Source organism: Canis lupus, chromosome 12 (genome assembly GCF_011100685.1).
Source record: "Canis lupus familiaris isolate Mischka breed German Shepherd chromosome 12, alternate assembly UU_Cfam_GSD_1.0, whole genome shotgun sequence".
Taxonomy (NCBI): Eukaryota; Metazoa; Chordata; class Mammalia; order Carnivora; family Canidae; genus Canis; species Canis lupus.
The window spans coordinates 56,436,272-56,452,382 of NC_049233.1; the positions used below are offsets into that span (position 1 = coordinate 56,436,272).

General features: G+C 34.7%; 1 long non-coding RNA gene across 4 annotated transcripts in view; it reads left to right on the forward strand.

The window, feature by feature from the left end:
- Positions 1 to 16,111, forward strand: part of LOC119874221 — a 70,331-nt gene that overhangs the window by 34,468 nt on the left and 19,752 nt on the right. For all 4 annotated transcript variants that reach the window (XR_005368047.1, XR_005368045.1, XR_005368046.1 and 1 more), the window contains one exon: positions 10,685 to 10,792. This is a non-coding gene — a long non-coding RNA (uncharacterized LOC119874221). The remainder of the gene's footprint in view (positions 1 to 10,684; positions 10,793 to 16,111) is intronic.

Consider the following 16,111-nt stretch of genomic DNA (forward strand, 5'->3'; position numbering starts at 1 on the left):
GTAACTAGGAGAATTTCTCACTAGGAAATGGACTTTAAAAGCAATACTAAAAGGATTTTATAGGCATAAAGTAAATGTTCTCAAAGGAAATACAAAACTACATAAAGGATTAAAGTGCAGTGAAAATAAAAATGTGGTTTAAAATTATTGATTGTAAAAAAATAAAAAAATAAAAATAAAATAAAATTATTGATTGTATACAAGAATAGACATACTTCAAAAATATATATTAAAATGATAACAAGTTGGAAGAGGTTACTAGGTAAACATAACCTGTTCTAGGGAACTTTTAGTTTCTGGAAGACAGAAATCTACTAATTTATTGTCAAAATGCATGTTGGTAATGTCTATGTTAACCTCTTGGAGAATAGTTTTAAAAATTTGTAACTCTTAAGTGAGGAGAAAATGGAATAATAAGGAAATCTTAGTCCAAAGTAGAAAAAGAAAGGAGAAATAATAGCAAGAACAAATTGGATAAATACAAAGCAAATAATAAGATGGTAGATTTATGTTCTAATATATTAGTAGTTTTATTAAATATAAACAGAGAAGAGACAAATGTCAGATAGGATAAAAAATAAAAAAACTATATGAACAGACATTTCTCCAATGAAGATATACAAATTGCCAACAGACACATGAAAAAATGCTCAACATCACTTGTCATCAGGGAAATACAAATCAAAACAACGATGAGATACTACTTTACACCAGTGAGAATGGCTAAAATTAACAAGACAAGAAACAATAAATGTTGGCAAAGGATATGGAGAAAGGGGAGCCTTCTTACGCTATTGTTGGGAATGTCAGCTGATACAGCCATTCTGGAAAACAGTATGGAGGCTTTTCAATAAGTTAAAAATAGAGCTACCCTGTGACCCAGAATTTGCACTATTGGCTATTTACCTCAAAGATACAGATGTAGTGAAATGAAGGGGCACCTGTACCCCAAAGTTCATAGCAGCAATGTCCCCAATAGCCAAACTGTGGAATAAGCCCAGATGTCCTTAACAGGTGAACGGATAAAGAAGATGTAGCATATTTATACACAATATAATATTACTCAGCCATCGGAAAGGATGAATACCTATCATACACATCAATGTGGATGGAACTGGAGGGTATTATGCTAAGTTAAATTAGTCAATTGGAGAAAGACATCATATGGTTTCACTCATATGTGGAATATAAGAAATAGTGCAGAGGACCATAAGGGAATGGAGGGAAAACTGAACTGGGAAAAAATCAGAGAGCAAGACAAACCATGAGAGACTCTTAACTCTGGTAAACAAACTGAGGGTGGCTGAAGAGGAGGTGGGTGAATGGATGAGGTAACTGGATGACGGGCATTAAGGAGGGCATGTGATATTATGAGCAGTGGGTGTTATATGCAACTGATAAATTATTGAAAACTACATCTGAAGCTAATGATGTACTACTATATGTTGGCTAATTGAATTTATATAAAAAACGTAAAACAAAACTGAACAGAAAAAAATAAAAACACTATAATATGTAGTTCTTACAAGACAGCATAAATAACAAAACACAGAATGAAGAGGTTCACATTAAAACTGTTGTTAGCCATTCAAATAAAAAGATACTGGAATTTAAAGCAAGAATATGTTCCTAAAGAGGAAGATTTCATAATGATTAGGCATCAACTAGGAAAATAAAACATTTCTAAATTTATATACAGAAAATAATATAACATCAAAATAGACAAAACAAAATCTGAAAGGACTATAAAAGAATATTCCAGAATTGTACATGGAGATTAAATCCATTTCTTGACTAACTGATAAAATAAGGGAACAAGAAATTAATATAACAATAGAAGATATGAAAACCACAATTAAAAATGTATCTAATAAATCTATTTAGAACACTGAACTTATTCATTCATTCATTCATTCATGAGAGACAGAGAGAGAGGCAGAGACACAGGCAGATGGAGAAGCAGGCTCTATGCAGGGAGCCTGATGTGGGACTCGATCTGGGGTCTCCATGGGTCTGTCTCCAGGATCATGCTCTGGGCTGAACACGGTGCTAAACCGCTGAGCCACCTGGGCTGCCCTAGAACACTGAACTTTAAAGAGCAAAATACATCTCCATAAAGCAGGTACTAATAAATTTCAAAGAACTGAACTCAGAGTATGCTCTATGATCAAGGTGAAATTAAAGTTATATTTATTAATAAAACATATAACTAGGAACCACCTGATTATTTGAAAATTAAGCACTAAACCTCCAGGAATCAGAGAAAATATGAAGTAAATGAGAAATTATTATGACTTAAGTAAGAAAATATTTGAAACCCACAGGATGCAGCTAAAGACTGCTTAGAGGGAAATATATAGCCATAAATGCATATAGAGGCAAAATAGGCTGAAAATAAGTGATCTTAGAATCTATCTCAGTAGACTAGGTAAATAACAAGAGCTAAATTCAAATAAAGTAGCAATGAAGAAATATTGACAATATGAACAGAAATTAATTAAGAAACAAAATAATAATTGAAAAATCAGCACAGCCAGGATATGGTCCTTTGGAAAGAGTAATGGGACTGATTAACTTCCTGATTGGTCAAAATAAAAAAAGATAGTTGGTATAATGTACCAATAACAGGGATTTTAAAAAAGACCCAACACCAGAGATCCTGATAATGTAAGCTGTATCAATCCTAATAACTTAAATAATATGCCAATATATTTGAGTATATAAATGAAATTGTAAATGAAATTCAAATTCCGGGAAAACTACAAGTTGTCAAGCTGGATACAAAAAGTAATATAAACATGGATAGTATTGTGACTATTAAAGAAATTGCACCTGTACTTTTTAACCTTCCTGTAAAGAAAATTCCAGTTCAAGATAATCTTAACCCCAAAGGAAAACACAACAACCATTTTACATGAACTTTTCCAGGGAATAATAAAAAGAAAAGGAATACTTTCCATCTCATAAATATGTATTTTGTGAGACTAGCATAAACTTTATATCAAACCTGACAAGGACTTTACAGGAAAGGAAAATTACAAACCAATCTTTTATGAACATAGAGAAAAAATCATAAACTCAATGTCAGCATATAAAGTCCAACAGCACATGGAAGTTTTAATATGCAACAAAAAGTTAGATTTATTTCAGGAATCTAAGTTTGTTCAATATTTGAAACTCAATCAGTATATTTTACTCTATTAACCAAATAAAAGAGAGAAATCATATGATCACATAAAAAGATGCAGAAAAGCATTTGATAAAATTCCATGCTGATTTATGATAAAAATTCTTAGCAGTCTAGGAATAGAAAAATATTTTCTTCATCTAGCAAAGGCATCTACAAAACTTATTGTATTGAATTGTGAATTAAGTTTTCACATACTCGACTGTTAGATCCACTACTCCTAAATATATAAATACTTCCACAGTGCATAGTTATGTGTAACAAAAACATCTAAAAGAACTTTCATAAATAGACAATATTTGTAATAGCTTCTAACTGGAAACAACCCAGATGTCTATTTGTAGTAGAGAAGATAAATAAAGTGTAAAGTGTAATTTTATATTACAATATAATATTGTGCAACAATAAAAATGAGCACACTACTGCTCCATGCAAAAGTATGGATAAACTTCACAAATATAATATAGAACAAAAGAAGCTTAGGTACAAAGAATATGAGAATTTCCATTTATGTGAAGTTCAAAAGTTATGGTAATAAAAGAATAATAGGTCCATTTGCAGAGAATGATGATAAAGTGGGATAAGGATAACTTCAGGCTTCCAGGCAATTCTTATTTATTAATATATAGATATATATGGGTATATTCACTTGAAAACAGTTAATTGAGATGCATCCTATGATTTGTGCACTTTCCTGAATGTTTGCTTCCTATGAATTGAATTATGTTTCCTGAATTCATATGTTGAAGCCCTGACCCCCAATGTGATAGGGCCATCAGAGAAATCTCTCTCTCTCTCTCTCTCTCTCTCTCTCTCAGAAGACTCAAGAGAAGGTGGTCATCTGCAAACCAGAATGGGAGCATTTTTTAGAATCTGATCATACCAGCACCCGTATCTCAGACTTTCAGTCTCCAGAATGATGAGAAAATAGATTTCTGTTGTTTCAGCTGCCACTCAGTCTATGATATTTTGTTATGGCAGCCTAAACTAAGACAGATATTTTACCTCCACAAAAATTTACTTAGAAAGTAGAAAAATGTATACTGATAAGTTTTAGGAGTGGTAGGAAGGTGTAGATATTGGCAGGGTCTAAAGATATCATAGAATTGAAACTTTTTTGTCTAGTTTTTGAAGAAAAAGTACAAGAAGTCAGCAGCAGTAAGAGTTTGAAGCATGTTAGAAATCAGTGAGGGGATCCCTGGGTGGCTCAGCAGTTTAGCGCCTACCTTCGGCCCAGGGCGTGGTCCTGGAGTCCTGGGATGGAGTCCCACATCAGGCTCCCCGCATGGAGCCTGCTTCTCCCTCTGCCTGTGTTTCTGCCTCTCTCTCTCTCTCTCTCTCTCTCTGTATCTCTCATGAATAAATAAATTTAAAAAAAATCTTAAAAAAAAAATCAGTGATTGATATGGCCAGGGATGCCATCTTGAAAATTAGGGTATTATATGAGGAAATGTAATTATTATAGATAATTATACCTGAGTAGTAGTAGTTTATGAAGGAAAGACCACATGCACACTGGAGACAAGGAAATCTTATGGAACACTGCAATAATAGTTCAAGCCCTATGGCTTTGTAATGTTGATTATGCTTAGTTTAAATATTTTTTTATAAAGATTTTATTTATTTATTCATGAGAGAGAGAGAGAGAGAGAGAGAGAGGCAGAGAGAGAAGCAGGCTACATGCAAGGAGCCTGACGTGGGACTCGATCCCGGGTCTCCAGGATCTTGCCCTGGGCTGAAAGCTGTGCTAAACCGCTGAGCCACCCGGGCTGCTCTATGCTTAGTTTAATGTATAAATAATTACTGACTTTTGTTCTACGCAAATCTTTGATGTTTGTTTTTAGAAGTCACTTTTTTCTTTGCTCTATGCCCTTTTTAGTGATCCCAAAGTAATGTAGAATGGTGTTGTTCTCTTGAAATGGTGGATGTTTCTTTCAGAAGTAAGAATTTTAAAAAATACTCCCAAAGACATGTTGATGTCTAAGATCCTAGGAGGACCCTAGCTTTGAATACCATTGCTAGTAGCAACTAGATCATTTTTTGGATAGCCACCTATCGTGCAGATTTAATCACTATGACTATTGCCATTGGCCCTCATGTGTGTAGAAACTGACAATGAAAGAAAAATCAGAACTGTGAGCAACAAAAAAGATATATTTGTCTCAGAGCAGCTAAATTTAGGAACGCCAAGGAGTTGTATCAGAGCCCAAGCAAGCTGCCTGGAGGTAGAGCTGTGTTGGTAGAATGCTGACATAATATGTATGGCTAAGTTTGTGGTTTGCTGACTTCTGAAAGTATTTTTGTATTGCTATAACAGTGGTGATGGTCATAAATTGCAAGATGTCAATAGAAACAATTGGGGAATATAGGATTTCTTTAACAATAAGACTATGAAAATTTATAGATATGAAGAACACCTGAAAGCAGAAGACAGATAGCAATCTTTTAGTAGGAGATGTTACTTTCTTGACTCTCAAGTTCCCTACACAGGAACAACAGCCAATCCATCTGTCTTACCAAAGTAAGGATCCATCCTGTTCTTTAAGGAGTCAAATCTGAGTTTAGATCTGATCATGTATAACAAAAATAGTCTTGGCATACTCCTGAGAAAATTCTGGAGGATGAGTTAAATCAAAGGTCAGTGGCAGGCTTTGAAGGGATCTAACTATCTGAAGTAGAATTTGGCTTTGGACCTGAAGTCCTGTCCTATTGCAACTATTAATTATCCATAATATGTCAAAATAGCCAGTAGAAGAAGGGACTAACTCCTTCTCATTATGGCAGATTTACCAGCATGTCTAGCCAGTAGAATGACTGCCACAGAGAAGGCACTCAATGGAGATTTGTTAAATAATTGCACAAGTATTATAGAAGAATAGAATATTTGTTTTCCTGGGAAGTAAACTGAAGTCTTTGAGGACACAGGCAATATTTTCATGTCTTTTTTTCCAGTGTGAGGCCATTATTTTGAATAGGTAAGGAGAATGTACTATCAAGACAGAAAAAACTGTAATTATTATTTTTGTGGCCCATAGCTGATAAATTCAAATTGCCACCTGAGTGGTGTTAGAGTTCTTCTAAGAACACCAGGAAATGTATATTTACAATAGATTCACTGATCTGATTAAAACTAATTTAAAATAACATTTAAGAAAGATAAATAATTCCAATCAATATTTTATAAGCTGGATACTACTCAGTTTAGTAACTACAACATATATAGGAAAATGGAGTTATAGAACCAAGTATGAACAAGTTTTGTGGCCTAGTGAAAATATGAAACTGCACCAACAAAGTGGCCAGTAATTCTAAGGAAGAAACAACTGAGGAAAGAAAGGATCAGACACAGAATGAATATTTTTACAAATATACATACATATATAATCACTTATATATCTATACACACAAATCATGTATATGAATATATGTGTATGTCATAATCAGTCATATTTTATATGGTTATTTACAAATAAACCCAAAATATTATATTTACATGATTTATTCATAAACCTGAAATGCTTAAAGTAATAATATTATTATTAATAAATATTATTTTTGAGAAAGCATGTTTGTATACGTGTGTGTGAATCCATAGCTCAGCTGAAAGGAAGATGTACCTTAAGCTTTCTGTTATCAATAATAGGACTGGCCCAGTGGCAGAGTCAATGATGAAGAACAGCACAGTTTGTTATATAAAAGTAATCTAAAATTCATTTGATGTGTTTTTACTCTCATAGCCTCTTATAAGGGTGAGGAAGCAGTGTGATAAATTCTACTGTATCATATAAGAACTTCTACTTGGAGTAGAAATCATGTCAACCTTGAAAGAAAATCACATTTCTATATTAGAATTTTAAATATTCACATGAATGCATAGTCAAATATGATCACCTTACAATTCCAGTCGGTAGTGTTCAAAGAGTTCAGAGAAATATGAGTATAATTCCATGCCCAGGGACTCTAGAGATAAATAGTTAAAAAAATGATGGAGGGATAAAAAAAAAAGGGAATTGTGATTTATAATTTAAAATGGTTACAGTGAAAGGCAAGAGTCATGGGATGTTACTAGTGTACAACTCTGTGTACTATCCACATCTAAAAAGTATATAAAGACAAGAAATCAGATAAGGAGTTTATAACCAAAGATAAGTTCAAATGAGTAACACATTTGTGACAGCAGTGCTAAAACTCATGCACCAAATCTTAATCTTCACAGAAAAGTGACCAGGGCAAATAGGCCATGGGGAAAAAAATGTAGAACAAAAGAGGAGTCATATCCACTACCTTTAGGAAAACATGTTGCAAAGTACATATTTCTACAAAGAAAGTATAGTTTATATATGCTTAAGAACTAAATGAAGTACTCCATTCAAATGGGGAAAGGGATAGAATTCATTTGAGAATGAGAGAACTGAAGATGTTTCAATTGGAAAAGGTAAAATTTGAGAATGACATTATAGTTATTTTCAACATTTTGCAGGTCGGCATGCAAAAATGTAGCCCATGTATTCATAATAAGCTACATGATATATTTGACTGCCACGTAGGCAAATTTTCCACAGTGTAAACAGCAGTGATTTAATAACATCAGAAAGGAAATCAACTAAACATATAAGATCTTCTTTACCAAAAGTCTTTCAGCAAACCACTCAATAAGCAGAAAAAGGTTCCTTCCATGGACGACAAGAGCCCTTTTAAGATTCTTTTCATTTCTGTCTAATGTGAGAATATTGTTTTTTTTCTTTTTGAGGATATTCTGAAGTTAGATGATATGATAGTTACAAGTCAATCTGCAAAACAAAACTAGAGATAGTAGTTTTAACTAGACCCAGAGGTCAAGCACATGGAACTGAGTGAGGGTCTAGATAAACAGTCTTAGACTCTGGTTTTCAGAAATGAGTAGCAGAAAGATGGACCCCCAATGGGAAGTCCAAGAGAATCCAAGTGACTTTAAGAATTCTTGATGAGGGACACCTGGTGGCTCAGTGGTTGAGTCTCTGTCTTTGGCTCAGGGTGTGATTCTGGGGTCCTTGGATTGAGTCCCACATCAGGCGCCTGCAAGGAGCCTGCTTCTCCCTCTGCCTATGTCTCTGCCTCCCTCTCTGTGTCCCTCATGAATAAATAAATAATCCTAAAAAAAAGAACTCTTAATGAATTGGGATGTTCAATAGAGAATTCTTGCCCTCCTTCATAAGGACCGTGGAACATTAGTGTTAGTGGTATTTGGGAAGGAAGTGTGAAATGGGCTAAAATAATTTAGTATGTCCAGGGACAGAAGCAACTATTGGAGACTTATGTTCTTACAATGTCCAAGACAGGTTTAATGAAAATTACAAGGAACAAAATAAAAGCTAATCAACTAAGTATAACATACTTTTCACAAGCTACACATGCTATACTAATGCCCAAAGAACATAGTTTTATCATGTGTACTCCAATAACTTTTATTGAGGATTTGTGTATATTAATATTTCCATTTTATCTTTTATATTATCTCTGTGAAGCAAAAATGATTATTTTCATAAGTTTATGAATAAGGAAACTGAGCCTTAAAGACATTAATAATTTGTCCAGGAATGGAGCTGAAAAATGGTAGAACCAATAATCTGTAGGTAACAGTGTTGTGTATTACTGATGTTGTTGAAAATCAAACTACTCTGAATTGTAGCTCTGGGAACAAAGAAATAGAAATAGACTCAAGATGGCCCGTGTGCCTTTTGGAAGGTTGGCAATAAATGTGGCACCAAACTCTGGATCCAATCAAATGTTTGGTACTGTCCAACCTCCCATATGGTTGGGAGGTCTGGATCTGTCACAGATGTCGCAGGCAGCTTCCCGCATCACCTGCAAGACATATGTGACATAAATGGGAAAGCGAGATTACTAAAAGTGTGCCCCCAGTTGGGCCTATAACTGTGAAGTGAAGATCAGCACAGCAGCAAGCATGGGAACTGGGCAAACATGGGGGATGGTTCACTTTAAGCCCTGAGTCAGCTGCTCAACAGTGAGCTGAAATGGGGACACTCAGAGTAGGCAGGGCTGGCAAAAGAAAAGCTCCAAGGACACATTGAATCACAACTTCTAACAATGTGGCATGGCTGTGCAAACAACATCAGACAGGCCAAACTTACATGCAAAAAATCAAAGACTGAGTGACTCATTTTGGGCAAATGTGTCTGGCAGCCTAGAAGGAGGAAAGGCAGGGCTGTAAGTACAATATGCTCTACAGACAGAGGAGAGAGTCCCAGCCCAAAGACAGTTTCCATGTGTACAAAGTGTGGAAAATCTGAGACATGCACTGGGCTCTTCAGCCACATTCTCACCCTGAGAAAGTAATCAGCCAGCAGAAAAATCTCCAATTTAAATGACAGCAAAATGTATGCTTGGAATTATCTGACCAAATTGGCAACTGAGATATTCTAGGGACTTAATTTGCACATTGAGTTTTAATAGTATTATATTTGTATAGCAGATTATATAACCAAAAATGTTAATGGAAAAATGATTTTATTTGACTGGGAAATTGGCACCCCAACTAATTGTCTGAAAAGGAGCCAATTTTAAAATTCAGATGCTGTTTGAATGAACTGTTATTGGCTGAATTAGGATTTATTGTGTAAAATACACAGTTTTTAAAAATAGCCGATGGAAAGAGAAGGCCTCAATGAACTAAGTTTGTGTACTTTACTATGTTCTGGGATAGATTTCAGGATGGTATAAACAAGGCCACTGGAGAAGAATATTGGGGTGGGCTAGGGGGAAGATGAATAAATGGTCTGAAATGAACATGCAACATGAATGTGTAAGTGGTCAGAGTAAATAAGAGAATGGCTTGTCATCTGTCTGCCATTTAGCCAGATAGCAAATCTCGATTAAAATATTTGATTACCTTTTATAAATGACTTGGACTTTTATGTGCTTATTTCATGTAGATTAGGACTGAATGCCACATATATTTTTGAATGATCATATTTTTGGTGGTACTCAGAGTACTTGAAACATTAAGAAAATTCAGAGTTTGCCATTAATGTTGGTGATGACTTCTCTTATTGTGAAATTATTAGCTCTAGCTGGCCAAAACTACATAAGAAATAAGATTAAATGACAGTTATTTTTATGAGAAAAAGCTTTGCAAATAATAAATTTCTTGTTTTTAAAATATTCCCTTTCTTAGTCAACTGTAATGAACTTATTATGTTGGTTAACTGACTCCTTTTCAGAAGAATCATAGCTCTTGTAAATAATGGTTGAATTGCCCCCTTCATTTAGGCGTATGGAGCCTCTTTTTATTAAATGCCTTCAGGATATGGAAAATATGAGATTTCCCTAGAAAGTCAGGCCTTTTCTTCTTTACCCCAGCCCCCACCAGCCCTACTTTTTAAGACAACGTCTTCAAGTTGCCATAGACCAACTGTGAGTGTTAAATGAATATCTTTGACAGGAGCTAAGTCTTTTGGGCATTGAAATAAGGTTTTCCTCCTTTTTTGGCATGTGAAGATTGAGAGTGTGCTTTGACACCAGTAGCAGAGGATGTGAGCAAAGCAACTTTCAGAGCATCAGAAGTGTCAGCAGAAGGAAAAATCAGCACAAGTAGAAAGCATCAAGGTAATTTTCCCACCTATAGTATTCTGTAAAGTCACTCAGCTCATTGCCACTCTTGCCTGATGGAGCCTCCTTCTCTGTTGTTAAATGCCACATAAACTACCTGTCAGCCTCTAGTTCCTTCTTCCAGTTTTACAGAAAGAAACACAAAAGTGGAAACAAAAGCAGCAATGTATTGAGCTCAAGTAAAAATTTTAAAAATAGCAATTCATACTTCATTGATAGTATATATTTTGGGGAATTTCCCCTTAGCATCACCTATCCAGAATACCTATTATGATTGATTGAATTTCTTTAAGAGATGAAAAAAATCTATTTCTATGTGGGGAAGGGTTTTCTATTTATCTGGTTTTCTCCTATTTATTTTATTTTAGATTTGAAATTGAAAAATATGATTCTATTTCTGCATTTTGAATGTATTAATTTCATTGCTAATGCTAAAGTTTCTTAAAGTTTTTATCAATATGTAATATTCATAAAGGAAAGTGTACCTGTCATAAGTGTAGAACTGGTAAATGTTTTCAAACGGCACATGTCCATGTAACTGGTACCCAAATTAGGAAACAGAAAATTACTCATGCTAAGTTTTTCAATAGTTGCATTTTCCAAATGCTTCCATTTCTGTGGCTTTTCAGTTGTTGGGGGAAAAATGTAACCCCCCTAAAAATGTCAACACCTGTACTAAAACATCTATTTCTCAATATATTCCCTAATAGTATCATCGAATAATTTTCATTAATGTTTAATTCATGGCACATAGTAACCTGTATAACTATAGGAAAGGACATAAATTAGCATTGCAGAGTATGAACATTTGCTACATGGCAAAACTGTTCTTTTTGGCAACCATTTTGCATTTTTAAAGCCACAAGCACCCTGCTCACCAGAACTCCAAACACAGGAGCAGCAAAATGGGAGGAAGGTGCTGTGACTAAAAGAAGGAGGGCTGAGGGGTTAAAGTCATCGCTGAATGACTCACCACTACTGCCCCATATTCATAGTCTCGGCAAATGAGTGAGGAGAGCCCCATGTGGGATTACAGACTTGCTGGGAATGGATGAGAAACCTTCTGCTCTGCTGGAGTTTGTAAGTAGTTTCTAAGAACTGATTTCTGCACAAGTGAAATTGATTGGATTGTTTTATTTTTCTTCTGGCAAGAAATGTTTTCATCTCTGCACATCCCTCTCCGTGTTCTCTTTGGTTGGCTCAGTGACAAAACCTTCTACAAGGCCCAGATACAAGTCCTCTCTTGTGTGAAGTCTTCCTAATTACCCTGTCTCAGCTCTTGCCCCTTCTGGGATTATGTGACCTTACCATCCTTCACAATCCTGCACAGTCCCTCAGAGCTATAGTGAACTTTCTCAGTCTGTGCCACTCACACATTCTCTAGGTCTTCTAGAGAGCACAGACTGTGTATTTCTAACTTCCCAGGTTGCTTTACTGCTTCTAATCTGAATGTAAATGAAACTCAGTTCCAGGTGTGAAAGACCACAAGTAGATTTATAGGTGAGGCTGAGACTACCACAGAGCATCATCACCTAGAGTTCTCTACTGTTATCAGAGTTGTTTTTTTCAGACTGACCTACTAATTATTTAGCCAGCAACCCACTGCTGAGCTGGGGATGAGCAACCACTCTCCCAAATTGTCCTGTAAAGAAGCATCATGATGAAAAGAGACAGAATTTGCCACTTAAGTGTCTGCTAAAAAACTTGTGTTCTAGGAAAAATAATTGTCTGTATCTTGCAAGAAAACAGTAAAATAGAATCCTCTGCCCCTTAATGGTTGTTAATTGACAAACACTTCTTTTTCTTCCTTTTTAAAAATAAAAAGTAAGAAACAAGAATAACACAAACTATAGCCCCTATTAATACCACCAGAAGAAAAGGAAAAGGAAGGAAATGGCTAAAATCCATTGTTCTTTAGAGTCCTTCAGGTGGCCTCTACCGCTTTCTCTCTTCTTGAGGTCAATCAGAAGTTCCCTCACTTTTTCTTTCTACATTCTACCTTTCGAAATTTTATTTTCAGAGGATGGACATAACGGTTCCTCTAAAAGATATATTACACTTTTATTGGTAAACCATATGTATTTTACTCTTTGGAACTACTGTGTAAAATTATATGGCAATTGGAAAATATTCAAATGAATATAGATATATTTAGGCATTGAAAGCACTGACTTATCAATACTAGAAGTAATATGCACAAGTCAAATTGCCTAGGTTTAATTCTGACTTTCAATTAAAATGCATTTGCTCTTGGGCAAGTTATTTAACCTTCCATCTACATAACTGGGATAATAAAATACATCTCTCAGGTTGTTGTGAGAATTAAATGTGTCAGGATATTTAAAGCTCTTATAACAGCGCATGGCACATGGCAAATGTTTCATAAATTTTAACCATTATGTAATAATAACTACCATTATATCGTATATAATATGCTAGCACTAATAATAAATAATTAAAAAGAAAAGGGACAAGAGATATCAAAATGAAACATTTAGGTATTATGAATAAGAATGTATCTGCCTGTAGTTAACAGCTAGGTCTTTCAAATTCTTCAATAATATTAAACAAAACAAGGTTATCTTTATCCAAGAATCATAAACAGGGACTAACAATGAGAGCTGAATTCCTGTATTGTTCTTTGTTATTCTCCTTACATACAGTCAGATGTGTTTAATAGCTACTCAGATATTAAGTACAATAATATTGTACTAAACAAGTATTATTTAAGTGGACCATATGAAAGAGTATTATTTGATGATATTTTGTACCCATTGGTAAAATACTTTTGTATAATAATGAAAGATCCATACATTGGTAAATTTTAGAACCAGGTTTTATAACAGTGATACTATGCTGGCATAATGAAGATTGTGTCTTAAAAAAAAAACCCCAAAACCTTGAAACATAGCTTATTCTCAGAGTATTTTGTGACCTTGAAAATAATTTTGGTGGCATTGATGATATAGCATTTTTGGCTGCCATGGTTTCCCCATGTTTTAGCCTGAAATGCCTTTCTTCAAAGTTTTCAGATATCATCATTTACTTTCCAAACAGAAATATGAGAATCTTCTATCAGAAGGATTGAGTGTGATCTGATCAGGGGCTGAGTTGCTGGCTATGAGAAATAGATGCTTCATATGCACTGCACCATTTATGAAATGTAGCAACACCAAAATACTCTAATGAAACTTAACTAATAAACCTTATAAAAAGATGAATAAAATAGTTAAAAATTATAAGTCGGTTTACAATACAAAGACATATAATGAATATGCAAGAAGCACAAGTTCCTGGTATAGAAATAATGGCACTAATCAGAGTTAGTCTTTCTCATTTCAGACTTTTAAAAATAGACACTGTGATTAAAAGAATCTGAGATAAAAATGAATTTAAGTATACTTTCCTAAAATGTTGATCTTAATAAGTTTTTCTAGAAAATACATGCAATATTGTTTTTCACCATCTCACAAAAGTTTTACAGTAGTAAATTTGAAAGTAAATAAACAATTATTATTGACCTTTTTATAATGGTCAGAATCTGGAGATAATAAACCATATTTAACCTTTATAGGAACTGAGATAACTAAGGAGAATCATCATAATTAGGATACTCTCATTGTGTAGTTACATATGTTGATTTTTAAAGCATTTATTTTGCCAAAAGAGGGGAAAAATGGGAGATACATCCAAGCAGACAGAAGCAATAGAGCAACGTGTTGCCATATTAATAATCTTTCCGATATATTTGCTCCCAATAGGAGCCTTTACAGTGTCTGAAAAGGCAAAATCAAAGTGGCCTGTTTTAGCGTGGGGAATGGGTATCACTGAAAGTAGGACTAGATTATTATTGTTGGTAATAAGTTACTGTTATTTTGAATGAGGATATCATTATATAATATATTACTTAAATTGTTGAGCTTTTTATTAACTTACATCAGTTTCAAACTTGGGGTGTTGTTATGCTTGCTTCTGGTCATTGCTAAAACTCTTATGTTTTTCTGGGAGCCATATACTTTGTGCTTTTTTGCCCTCCCTTTTCTGCTTCCCCTTTCCTTGAAGTGTTTCTTTTGTTTGTCTCCATTACACCAGCATGCAGGGACACAGTGTTTCTGCACAGTGGGAGTTGGCAATCTCCGAAGAGGCTTTCCAGCATTGCTTTTTAGACTGAAATCATTACAATTTTCAATAGCTACTTGGATTAAAAAAAAAAAAAGAAACCAGTACATTATTATTCTCAAAACCATCTCAATGTATAAAGAGGCTATTTGCTTGGTCCTCCCACATCTCCCCCTTCCCTCCCTCCTCCGGCAACCCTTGCTCATCCTGCTCCTTGTCTCTCTAGATGTGTTTCCTTCACACCCAAGTTTAGTTTGTATGGTCCTGATTCACTAATTCTATTCAAATTGAGTACACAAATTCATTTTTTCCTGTTGGTTCTGAATATTTTTGCACTGCTTATGCAAAGTATTGTAGTCAGATATATCTTACATTCACTGATATTTAAATTGTTACCTTTGAGAATGTGATATATACCAGCACTGACCAAAGATCATGTTTTCAAACCCAGGAGTTATTAACATGAGTAAATGGGAAAGTTGTTTTAGTAATAATAAACCTACAACTAATTTTTAAGTAGATGGGAATTTGTATTTACAGTTATTCATGTATCAAACACCCCTACCCTCTGTTTTTCTCCAGGTCCCGAGTGTCTGCTTTTCACCAGTAGTAACATTTGTTTATGCACATGCCCACTGGTGACCCTAAGCGCACAGTGGAAACACAGGGCATGAGGAGATGTTTGTAATGCCTTCACCCTGTGAAAAGGATTAGTGAATGTGAACACATAATATTTCCAACAGGGGCTTGTATAGTGTCGTCATAGGATTTATTTGTTCTCTTCGGTGAGCATAACTATAAATAATGAAAGGGAATGGCATGAATAAAGGGGAGAGTAATTTATGCACTTTATCAAAGCAGCACAACCAATTTAAATCCTGCACCCCATCCAGATGAATGTATATTCAGATAAAATCAAAACAGTGTTTTTCATGGTTAGGTAAATGCAAAAATGTACTAAAAAAAGGAAATGTAACAAACCTGTAGTAATTTGTTATTGATGTCTCTTATTCTGATGCCTTTTGAAATAAGTACTCAGCTAAGTGAGATAGGGGATATGTGTTCTTATTTGAAGCTACAGTGCTCCCTGGACATGCCACAGAGTTCCCCCAGATGATGTCAGTAATACTACTTACTCCACCCTGCCACTTCTAGTCATCAGGACTCAAGTGCAGTAATCAGTAGAGAGTTAATGAT